This window comes from Erithacus rubecula, assembly GCF_903797595.1.
Source record: "Erithacus rubecula genome assembly, contig: scaffold_231_arrow_ctg1, whole genome shotgun sequence".
Taxonomy (NCBI): domain Eukaryota; kingdom Metazoa; phylum Chordata; class Aves; order Passeriformes; family Muscicapidae; genus Erithacus; species Erithacus rubecula.
The window spans coordinates 150,156-159,669 of NW_027636089.1; positions in this window are offsets into that span (position 1 = coordinate 150,156).

Sequence of the window (9,514 nt, forward strand, 5' to 3'; positions counted from 1 at the left end):
GAGGTTTATCACCTTGGGAAGATCCAGGGAGGAACAGGCAAACTGCAGCAGACCTGAGAGAAATTCTCCTTAGCATGAGAAAGGAGAAAAAGGCCTCAGGCCCTTGCAATTTTCAGCCTGTGGCTTCAATGAAGCCCACATGCACTGAAGAAAAACACAACAGCAACACAGTGAGGCCATGAACACCCCAAAAATGGGCTTGCAGCTGACTTCACACATGATTCCTGTCCTTGGGAGTTTCCAGCCAATTCCCTTTGCAAGGCAAGTGGTTTATTTGCTCTCCTAGATAAATATGGACCCATGTCAAGCACTTGTTCCCCCAACAACACTTTACAAAAGGAACATTTTTTCTCCAGTGTTTGATGGTCCTTAGAACAGAAATAGCAGATGGTTAACACAGTTGTCAGCTTTCTCTAATTGTAGGTGAAATCCCTGGGTCAGGAGGATTTCCAGCTGCTAATAGATTTTCCTCATTTTGGTGTGAAATCAGTGTATAGAGACTGTGCTGCCAAACTTTGCTCTATGCCTCGGTTTGGGGTCTCTAAATGTTATCCCAGCTAAATAAAAGCTGTGTTTTTGAGTAGATTTGATGGCAAATCTGTATATTCCTGCTAAAAAACAGTTTTCAGTTGTATTTGCCTTCATTGCACAAGAATTTCCCATCTCCTTCAAGGACCAGCAGGTTACAAATTCTTCCCTGTGAAGGTGGGGAAGCCCTGGCACAGGTGCCCAGAGAAGCTTTGGCTGCCCCTGGATCCCTGGAAATGTCCAAGGCCAGGTTGGACAGGACTTGGAGCAACCTGGGATAGTGGAAATCATCCCTTCCCATGGCAGGAGTGAGACTGGATGGGATTTAAGGTCCTTTCCAACCCAAACCATCCTGAGATTCCATTACAAAATTGAAGACAAGAGTGATGTAAAAGCATCATCTTTAGTTACCAGATACAATTAAACCTGCTGGAAATGAGCAGACAAGAGACAGACTCATAGAATTGTTAAGGTTGCCTTTTAACAAACTAAAATCTAAAAAATAATCTGCTGCATCATTTTGGTAATAGCTGAAAATACCTGTCCTTCACTTGATTCTTCTCTATTATACTGTACATATTATTCTATATTTTATTATTATACTTTCCAGTAGATTCTCTTCTGTTATTGATTTATTATTATTGTATTATTACTTAGGGATATGGTTTAGTGGTGGGCTTGGCTGTGCTGGATTAATTGTTGGACTTAACAACCTCTGAGGGCTCTTCCAACTTAGATGACTCTATGATTCTACAATTCCATGTTGCCTTTCAATTATGCCCTTCCATTAAACCCCGCTAATGTCCCATAGTCAGAACAAAATTAATATTCTCATTTTATATATAAATACATATATAGGTATTTACTTACTTTTTCTCTGAATAACCTATATCAATTATTTTATATTGAATAATTATTATTTTTTATTAAATTCTTGAAGCCAGTTAGAGGCATTGGCTTTCCAGCTGCCCCAGCTTTACTGGACTTATCCACACATCATTTTTTGGGGAAGCCACAACCTCAGCGTGCAGGAATGGGGATCCATTGGTCCCTGGGTCAACTGGAGGGCAGGATGTTAAGCACAAAGGTGTTGCCTGATTAGTGGCAGTCACTGGAAAGAAGTTTTAGCATCTGTGACTGTAGGCAGTGTGTGGAATTCAGCCAAAAGGCTCTCTTTAAATATCAAAAAAGTATCCCTAAAATTGCAAGCCTTCAGAGACCACGGTGCTGCACAAAATGCCAAGAAAATACAACATGTAGTGCATAAATCTGGAACAATCACTTACTGCAGCCAGGAGGGGACCCAACGACAAAGCACTTACCTAAATGCTTTTTATTTGCATTAACATTTATTCAGGAATGATCTGAAAGCCTCAGCCACTTTCCTTTATGTGTCTCTGAGAGTCTGTGTGTGTTAAGGGTTCCTGCACAGCTCCTAGGTGGGAATTCCCATCTGTGGGATGGTGGAGTTGGTCAGACTCATCATTCTGGGGACAGGAAGAAGGGACAAAAAAGGGGACATAAAACCATCCCTTGGTTTCTCTGCTACTTCTCTTCCCACCTGGGCTGGCAATTTGCATGTGGCTGAAGCCATTCCCTGGCCATAAACCCAAACATCTGAATGCAGAGGGGACCCCTCCTGGTTTTTAATTTATAATTATTAAAATTCACATGTGTTTGAGTTGGAAATCACCCTGGTTTTAATACCAACCTCTGTTTGTTTGGTACTGTCCTCCTCTGCACCAATCTATCCAGAAAGGTGGTCCTGGTCCTGGCCCTGGTCCTGATAGTGATCCTGGTCCTGGCCTTGGTCCTGGTCTGGTCCTGGTCCTGGTCCTAGTGAATCCCCTCAGCCCCTGCTCTGTGTTTTCCTAATGGGAAGCATGGGATGGTGATATGTTCTCAAGCTCCTCTGTAAATCAGCGAATCTCTCTCCCAAGGTTTTGCTCACGATTTGAAAATCTGACTTGAAACAATCCCCTTTCCCCCAGGGCACCATATGCAACTCCAATATATTGGTGGCGAAGGAAAATATGCTGTGCTTGGCGTTTACAATTCCCACTCCAATTTAGCAGACAGGTGTTTCTGAGGAACAGTTCATCTGGCAAGGAGAAGGAGGGTCACTGGGGTGGGGATTATTTGTTCCTCCCTCGTATTTTCATTAAGGGGGCAGGCTTGCAAACAATTGGTAGAAGGAATTGCTCTGGGAAATGCTGTCCCCCCACATGAATGGAGGATCAGGAGATGGCAGTGCTTGCTCAGAAAGGGCCCAGCCAAATTTCCTGGTTTTGTATGAAACAGCTCCCTCATTATCAGAGGTGACCAGTGAAGCAGACTGGCTCTGGTGAGCACCAGGATATTGTTCTTCCCCTAAGAAGCAGCCATTTCTCCAGGATGAGCAACAACTTCACTGGTCCTGAAACTTGTGACTTGCATTCCCTGTCAGCCAGCCAGCAATTTCTTCCTTAGAGAGAAGGAAAAAAAAAAAAAAAAGAAAAGAAAAGGAATAAAAAAATTCAGCTAAACTAAATGAATCCTTTTCTGAGAGCTAAATATGGTCAGAACATCTGTGACCTCCCCCGACTTCACCCTGGCTGAGCAAGGACAATAGCTGCCATGTGCCACCCTTTGTTGTTGAGCCTGGAAAAGATTCCTAATCCCAGAATAACACACGCGTGCACCCATGCACGTAGGCACACACACAAACACTCACACCAGCACTGCTGGAACTTGGATTTCTCCTCCAACAGGGAAGAGCTGGCAGCAGGGCAGCGCTGGAGGGATGAAAGAGCCCCCCCTTTGCTCCATCAAACCCGTGTGTACACCAGGGGTTTCCTTTCGTCTACAGATGTCCATTCCTGGTGTTACAAGGTGCAAATTCCGAGGTTGGGCAGGCGCTGGGAGCTGTGTTCTCGTGTTGAAATGCTGGTATGTGGCCTTCGTGCCTCTGATCTCCAGAGTTTCCTAGCATGACATCTTTCATCATCATCATCAAGCCGGATACGTGTGGCCACCAGATTCCCTTCCAGCGGGAAGATGGGCAGCGTCCTTCACCTCCCTTCTTTCCCCCAGCCTTTCAAGCTGCTCTTTCCCAGCTTTGCGGGGTACCTGGGCTCACAGCACCGAGCCAAAAACTCCTCTGTTAAGGGCTGGAAGGAGGTGGTTGGGGCCAGCACAGCTCTAACCTCTCCCTGCTCCTTTGAAGGGGACGGGTGAGGGTCTCCCCGCCATCCCCTGCTGTTGGCTGGGCTCATCTTGCCCCATGTCAGGAAATGATGGCCTTTTCCTTGTTTTTTTTGGAAGGAAGTGGTTAACTCTTCCTTCACCGCCCCACGATGGGATTCGTTTGCAGCTGCCCTCTTCAATGAAGAGCAGGGCGAGCACAGAGATGGTTTGTGTGGGAGGGAAGCAGGCTCGCCGGGAAGCTGCGGGAGCGGCTGTGCCCGCCCGCGGCGAGGGCCCCCTACCATGGGCACTCCTGTTAAAGCCATCTCGGCCACCCCACTGCTCTGCTCCCACAGGTGCAGGGTTCCCTGTGTGGGACATCTCCCTCCAGGGCTATCACTTGCCTTCAGGGGATGTTTCTGATTCACATCAAAGTGAAAGCTGCAGCAAGCGTGCGTCAAGTCAGCTTTGGCAGGACTCGTGGCCCTCCCTTTATTTTTTTTTTCCCCCCTTCCTTTTTCTTGTTGCTGCTCAGCCCTGCAGAATGTAATTAGAAATGAGCCATTTATAAAACAAATGCTTCCGGGAGAAACTCCCCTGAACACCCGTGTCATAAAATTATTGAACACAGCGCCTGAGAGCGTTCGGGATCCAAAATTTCCTCGGGGCTCACCCTTATCCATTATTCTGTCACTGCTTCAGCTGGGTGGTGACATTTTACTGGCGGCACCCTGTTCCCCTCCAAAAGAATTTTGCCTTTTGGCTGTTCTGCTCAACCCTTGGTGTCCTCCTCCATCTGCTAAAGCCATGGTGGGGATGCAGTGAGCCTGGGACCACCTGGTTTATCTCCCACTCCCCTTCCCAGCACATCCAAAGGGACAGAGGGGGAGGATGTTCCCTCTCTGCCCACATAATGGTGGCATTTCAAGGGCTGAGCAGAGCAGAGTGACTTTCCCAACTGGGATGTCCTCTCCTTTTAAAAATGCTCATAACTTTTGCTCAAGGTAAACACTCTGGGGTGGAATGTCCCATATTTCACCCTCCTCTGGGACTGGTTTTGCCCAATGCCTCAGCTCCCACCAGAGCACCATATAACTCGCCAGAATTTCCAACACATTCTACAAAGTGCTTTGAGATCCCTGCCAGCTCCCTCTCCGGTCCTCTGGTGCAGTCCAAGAGGCAGATATTAATCTTAACAGCTATATGCTGGCCGGGCCCTGGTTGCCTAAGAGATTCTCCCTGAATTTATTTATTTGGATTTATTCAAAAGAGCATAAAAAGGAACACTCCTCCCAGACTCCAGGCTCACCAGCCATAAATTACAAAAACAACTACAATGAAACCACCCACAGCACCTCCCGCCCCTGACACGACTGTTTTCCTGCAACACCCAGCTCTGCAGCAGCTGTGTCCAGCTTCCCTGCAATCCTCAGCATCCCTGCCTGGAGATGTTGGCTGCAGGTGGCCCAAGGATTGGTGCTTTGGGGAGCCCTGTCCTCACTCCTTCTTCAGAGCTGCTGGGGTAGCACTTATGTGAGAAGTGGAAGAAGCTGTTGATGTAATTTCCAGAGGATAGGATGATGCCCCAGCACTTTTAGAAGTCCCCATGGATAAAGCAAGAGGGAATTCACATGGTTTGGCCAGAGAGACTTCAAGAAGTCCAATCCCTGAAGGTCTTCTCATTCACCAGTCTGTCCAGACACATGGTTAAATAACTTGTTCTTGAAAACCTCCAGTGATGGAGTTTCCACCTCCTCCCACACCAGGAATCCTGGTTCTCGCCCTTGGAAAAAGTTTCCCAAAGTCTGACCTTGGTCACACTTGCCCTTAGCCTAATCACTTTATCTGCTGGCCCCAGCAGACACAGAGGAACTGCTTCCTATCTCCCATCCAATGGGGAAATCCAAAATACTTGAAGGCTGTTATCATATTTTCCCTCAGTTTTCTCCTCTCTAGACTAAACAACCCCGAATTTCTCAGTGTCTCCTCACAGGTCACGTTTCCTAGAGCTCTGTTCCCCTTTGTTCTTCTTCTCTGGATCCTCTCCAAGGACTCCACATCTTTTCTCAAGTGTGGTGCCAAAAGCTGGATTCAATATCCAGCCGAGGTCTTCCTGGAGCTGTGTGGAGCAGATGGATAGCTTTGCAAGCCTTCCTGCAAGCCTGGTGTGTGTTTTGCTCACAAAAGGCAGAGCAGTGCTGGCTCCCCTTCAGCCCAAGGTACCCTATGCCCTCCTCCAGCACCCCCCAGCCCCAGACAGGGGCTGTTCTTATCAGCAGGGTCCTCTCTGATTGAAGGGGTTTTGGCTCTTTTTGCTGCTTGTGCTAAGCTTTGGCATTTTCAGCAATGTGGGAGCAATCCCTGGAGGTTTGAGTGTCCCAGGGCCATGCTCCTGCTGAGGGAGGGAAGAAGCCTTTAAGCATAATGTCATGGATTCCCATCAAACATTCCTTGGAGCAGCCCTGGCAGAGGGCTGGAACAAGTTGGACTTAAGGTCCCTTCCAACTCAAATCAGCTTTTTGCTTCAAAACACGAAAATACTGGTCCCAAGAGGGTAAGAATTCTCCCAGGCCTTGTTTCCTTCTCAAATCCCAGAGAGATACTATGGCTCCTGGCTTCCTTTTTGAGGTTGTGCTCATCCAGTCCATGTTTTCCATGCCATGCCAACACATCTTAAGGACTGCCTTCAGCCCTGGGATGTGGAGACACCTTGAATTCTGTCTGTTCTTCCCTCCAGGCCTGTGAATGAGGAGTGGTGGGATGGCCACCATTGGGTGGGAACCCTGATCTTTAGTCCCAGATGCCCAGGGAAGTTCCCAGCTTCCAGGGCACAAGATGAACTTGCACTTGCTGTGCTGGACTCCACCACGGTTAGGGACCAAGCTGAAGGTGTCACATGCTGAAGGTGCATAAACTGTAGGTGGCCACAAGGTCTGGAAAATTATGGAACTACAAAATCATTTCAGTAAGAAAATACGTGAAGATCATCAATCCATATAATTATCTGAAAAAAACAAGTTCTGCAGGGCTGAAAGGAGGATCAGAAGGTCCCTAATCTGACAAAAACAAAATAAAAAAACAACAACCAGCCCAAACCAAAGCAATTTGGGTAATGATGGCCTTTTGTTCCAGTTTATCCTGCACCAAACTCCATAGATGGCAACTCTGAACATTTCCCAGACCTTCACAGTAGAGCTTGGAACTGTCTCTCTGATTTATTGGTTGTTTCATGACACATGCATTTCTCCTATATAATCCCAGTGTTTTGCTTATAAGCCATATTGTAACTGTGAATCAATCTTCTTTATTTGAACATCTAGGACAGATTCACACATCATTTCACCATTAACTAGGATAGACTCAGCCTTGCAGATCTTTCAGGTTTCAAGCCTGGCTGTGTTGTTTCAGTTCTTTGCTGCTGCTCATGTTTTGTGGAGAAAAAAAAAAAAAATTATAAAAAGCCAGACTTTGGGGCTTTCTGTTGCAGCATGAAGAAGAACACAGGTTGTTTCATCACTGGTTGTGAGACATGTGTTACCCGGCTCATTAATTCACAACAGTTCTTGTTTTCTCTGCCTTTTTCATGCTGATGTGATACATTTGTGAAGTCCAGGGTTGTACTGCAAGTGATTAATGCTGTAGTAAAGTCTAATAAACTGAGATTCCAACAAAAAAGTGTGAAAAATGTAATCTCTAAACTTCTGAAAACTCACATATGACAAAACCCATAAATCACCCCAGAGCAGTCATTATGGTGAGTTACTAACTAGATTGTACAGCTGCATTTGTCATAATTTCCCATTACGTAGAGAATAAACCTATCAGGCTGATTTATGGCAGAGGGCTCCACAATATGGGAACTGGGACCTGTGCTGTTCTATGGAAAACCATGAGAAATGTTGTGTCTACTCAAGTGCTGAATGGAAAAGGAAGGAGGGGAGATAGCTGTCATTTGAAGGCACTGGTTCAGGGACAAAGACTTCAGAGAGAAGTCAGGCTTACATCCATGGGATGGCAGGAAGAGATTCTACCAACCTGTCCCAACACTACCAGCAGCACCAGAATGTGCTCTCCACAGGTGGGGGGAAGAGAGGAGATAAGAGGTCTTTTCAGGGGACCAAAGTCAGTCATGGGGAAATCATAAAATCCTAGAATGGTTTGGGTTGGGAGGAAAAAACCATCTTGTTCCAACCCCTGACATGGGTCAGGACAAACTGAACAGCAGAATGCCTGGCTACTCAGGGGATACTCAAGGTTTTTTATTCCACATCTCTGCATCTGCCTTGGAGCATCTGGGCCTGTTGGGAGAAGATGGCATCCACCTGACCTCAGACCACAGGCAAAAATATGAGACTCAGCAAGGCAAGGGACATCCCTGCACAGCAGCCCTCTGACAAGAGCAGCAGTGGCCTCCTCTCAATATTCTCCATGGGGCAGCCACCACTGAAGACCATGGTGGCTACACAGATGCTTTTTGCTCTGCAATCCCTTTGTACTCAAAGGTGATGCTGGGAATTGGCAGGTGTGGCTGGCAGGGAACAGGCACTGCTGTTGTGACCTCAGTGTGTTCACTGGTGTCACAATGAAGATTCTGCCCATCCCAGACACTGCCCAGGCCCTTGGCACAGCAAACCTGAACTTGTTGAACGTGCAGCAGACTCTCTGTTGGCAGTGGGAGTTGCCCACAGGGAGATTGCTGCCTGCAGCTACTTACCACCCCCAAAAGAAATATCTCTTTGGAATCAATGTCCTCTTGCAGTGGGACAGCAGAAACAGACACTGCACTGGTGTCCCCAGAGCAGAGACACACGGGCTCCTGCAGCTCTGCATCCCTCACAGCTGATGCTGAGGTTACATCATACCACACTGTGCATCCAAACTGCTCCATGGAGGAGAAAACCACAGGGATCCTTTCCACAGCAGATCCCTACTGAGGGAAAGGTGTTCTGTATTCCTGCACATGGGTGTCCCAAGGAGCACCTGAGTGCACTTGAACACCACATTCCTACCCTTCGCTCGAGTGTTCAGGCACAACACGAGTGCCAGTCCCAGCTAACACAGGGGTGCTACTGTTATGCAAAGCAATTCAAATTCTCTGCTGGAAGCACCTGTCTGCCACTTCTTGATCTAAAGGAGCCTACAGGTAATCTGGCTACAGTTCCTGATCTTTATCTATGGTGTTCAATAATGGGGAGGTTTCACAAAGGTGTTAGAGGGGCTGGATCCGGGAATAGTCAAGCAATAAAAAACTGAACCATGCCCACCCACTATAGTCAAAGAAAAACCAGCACCATCCAAACAGCACCTCTGGTGCTTTCATAGCTAATATTATTGATTATAATCAGCAGCATTGATGATGTTTGTTTCTCTTTGACAAAATGTCAGGCAGGTCTCTGCCTGCTTTGTGAAGGGAACCCCTGGGGGCCCATGCCCTCCCAGAGGGGCTGCACTTGGTGGGTGCCGGGGCTTTCATTGCTGAGTCCACTCTCAGTCGCTGAGCTGGGCTGGGGACAAAGGGCAGGACTAGCCTGGCTGTGATGCCTTTGGCCCGTGTGACATCAGGGGAGCATGTCCCAATGGGGACAGCTATAAAAGGCCCCCGCAGCCTGGCCCAGCCTGGTCAGCTGGGCCAGGGCCAGGGCACAAGCGCAGCACCCAGGGCTGCATTGTCCCCCTGCATCCAGGGCCAGCCCCTGGTGCCAGCACCTCGGGCAGGGCAGGGGGCTGCTGCTGGCCCATTGGGACAGGCCCTGCTGCCTGCCAGCTGTCTGGAACCCTCTGCTTCCTGCCTTCACATGCCTGTGCCTCCGGGCCTCACTTC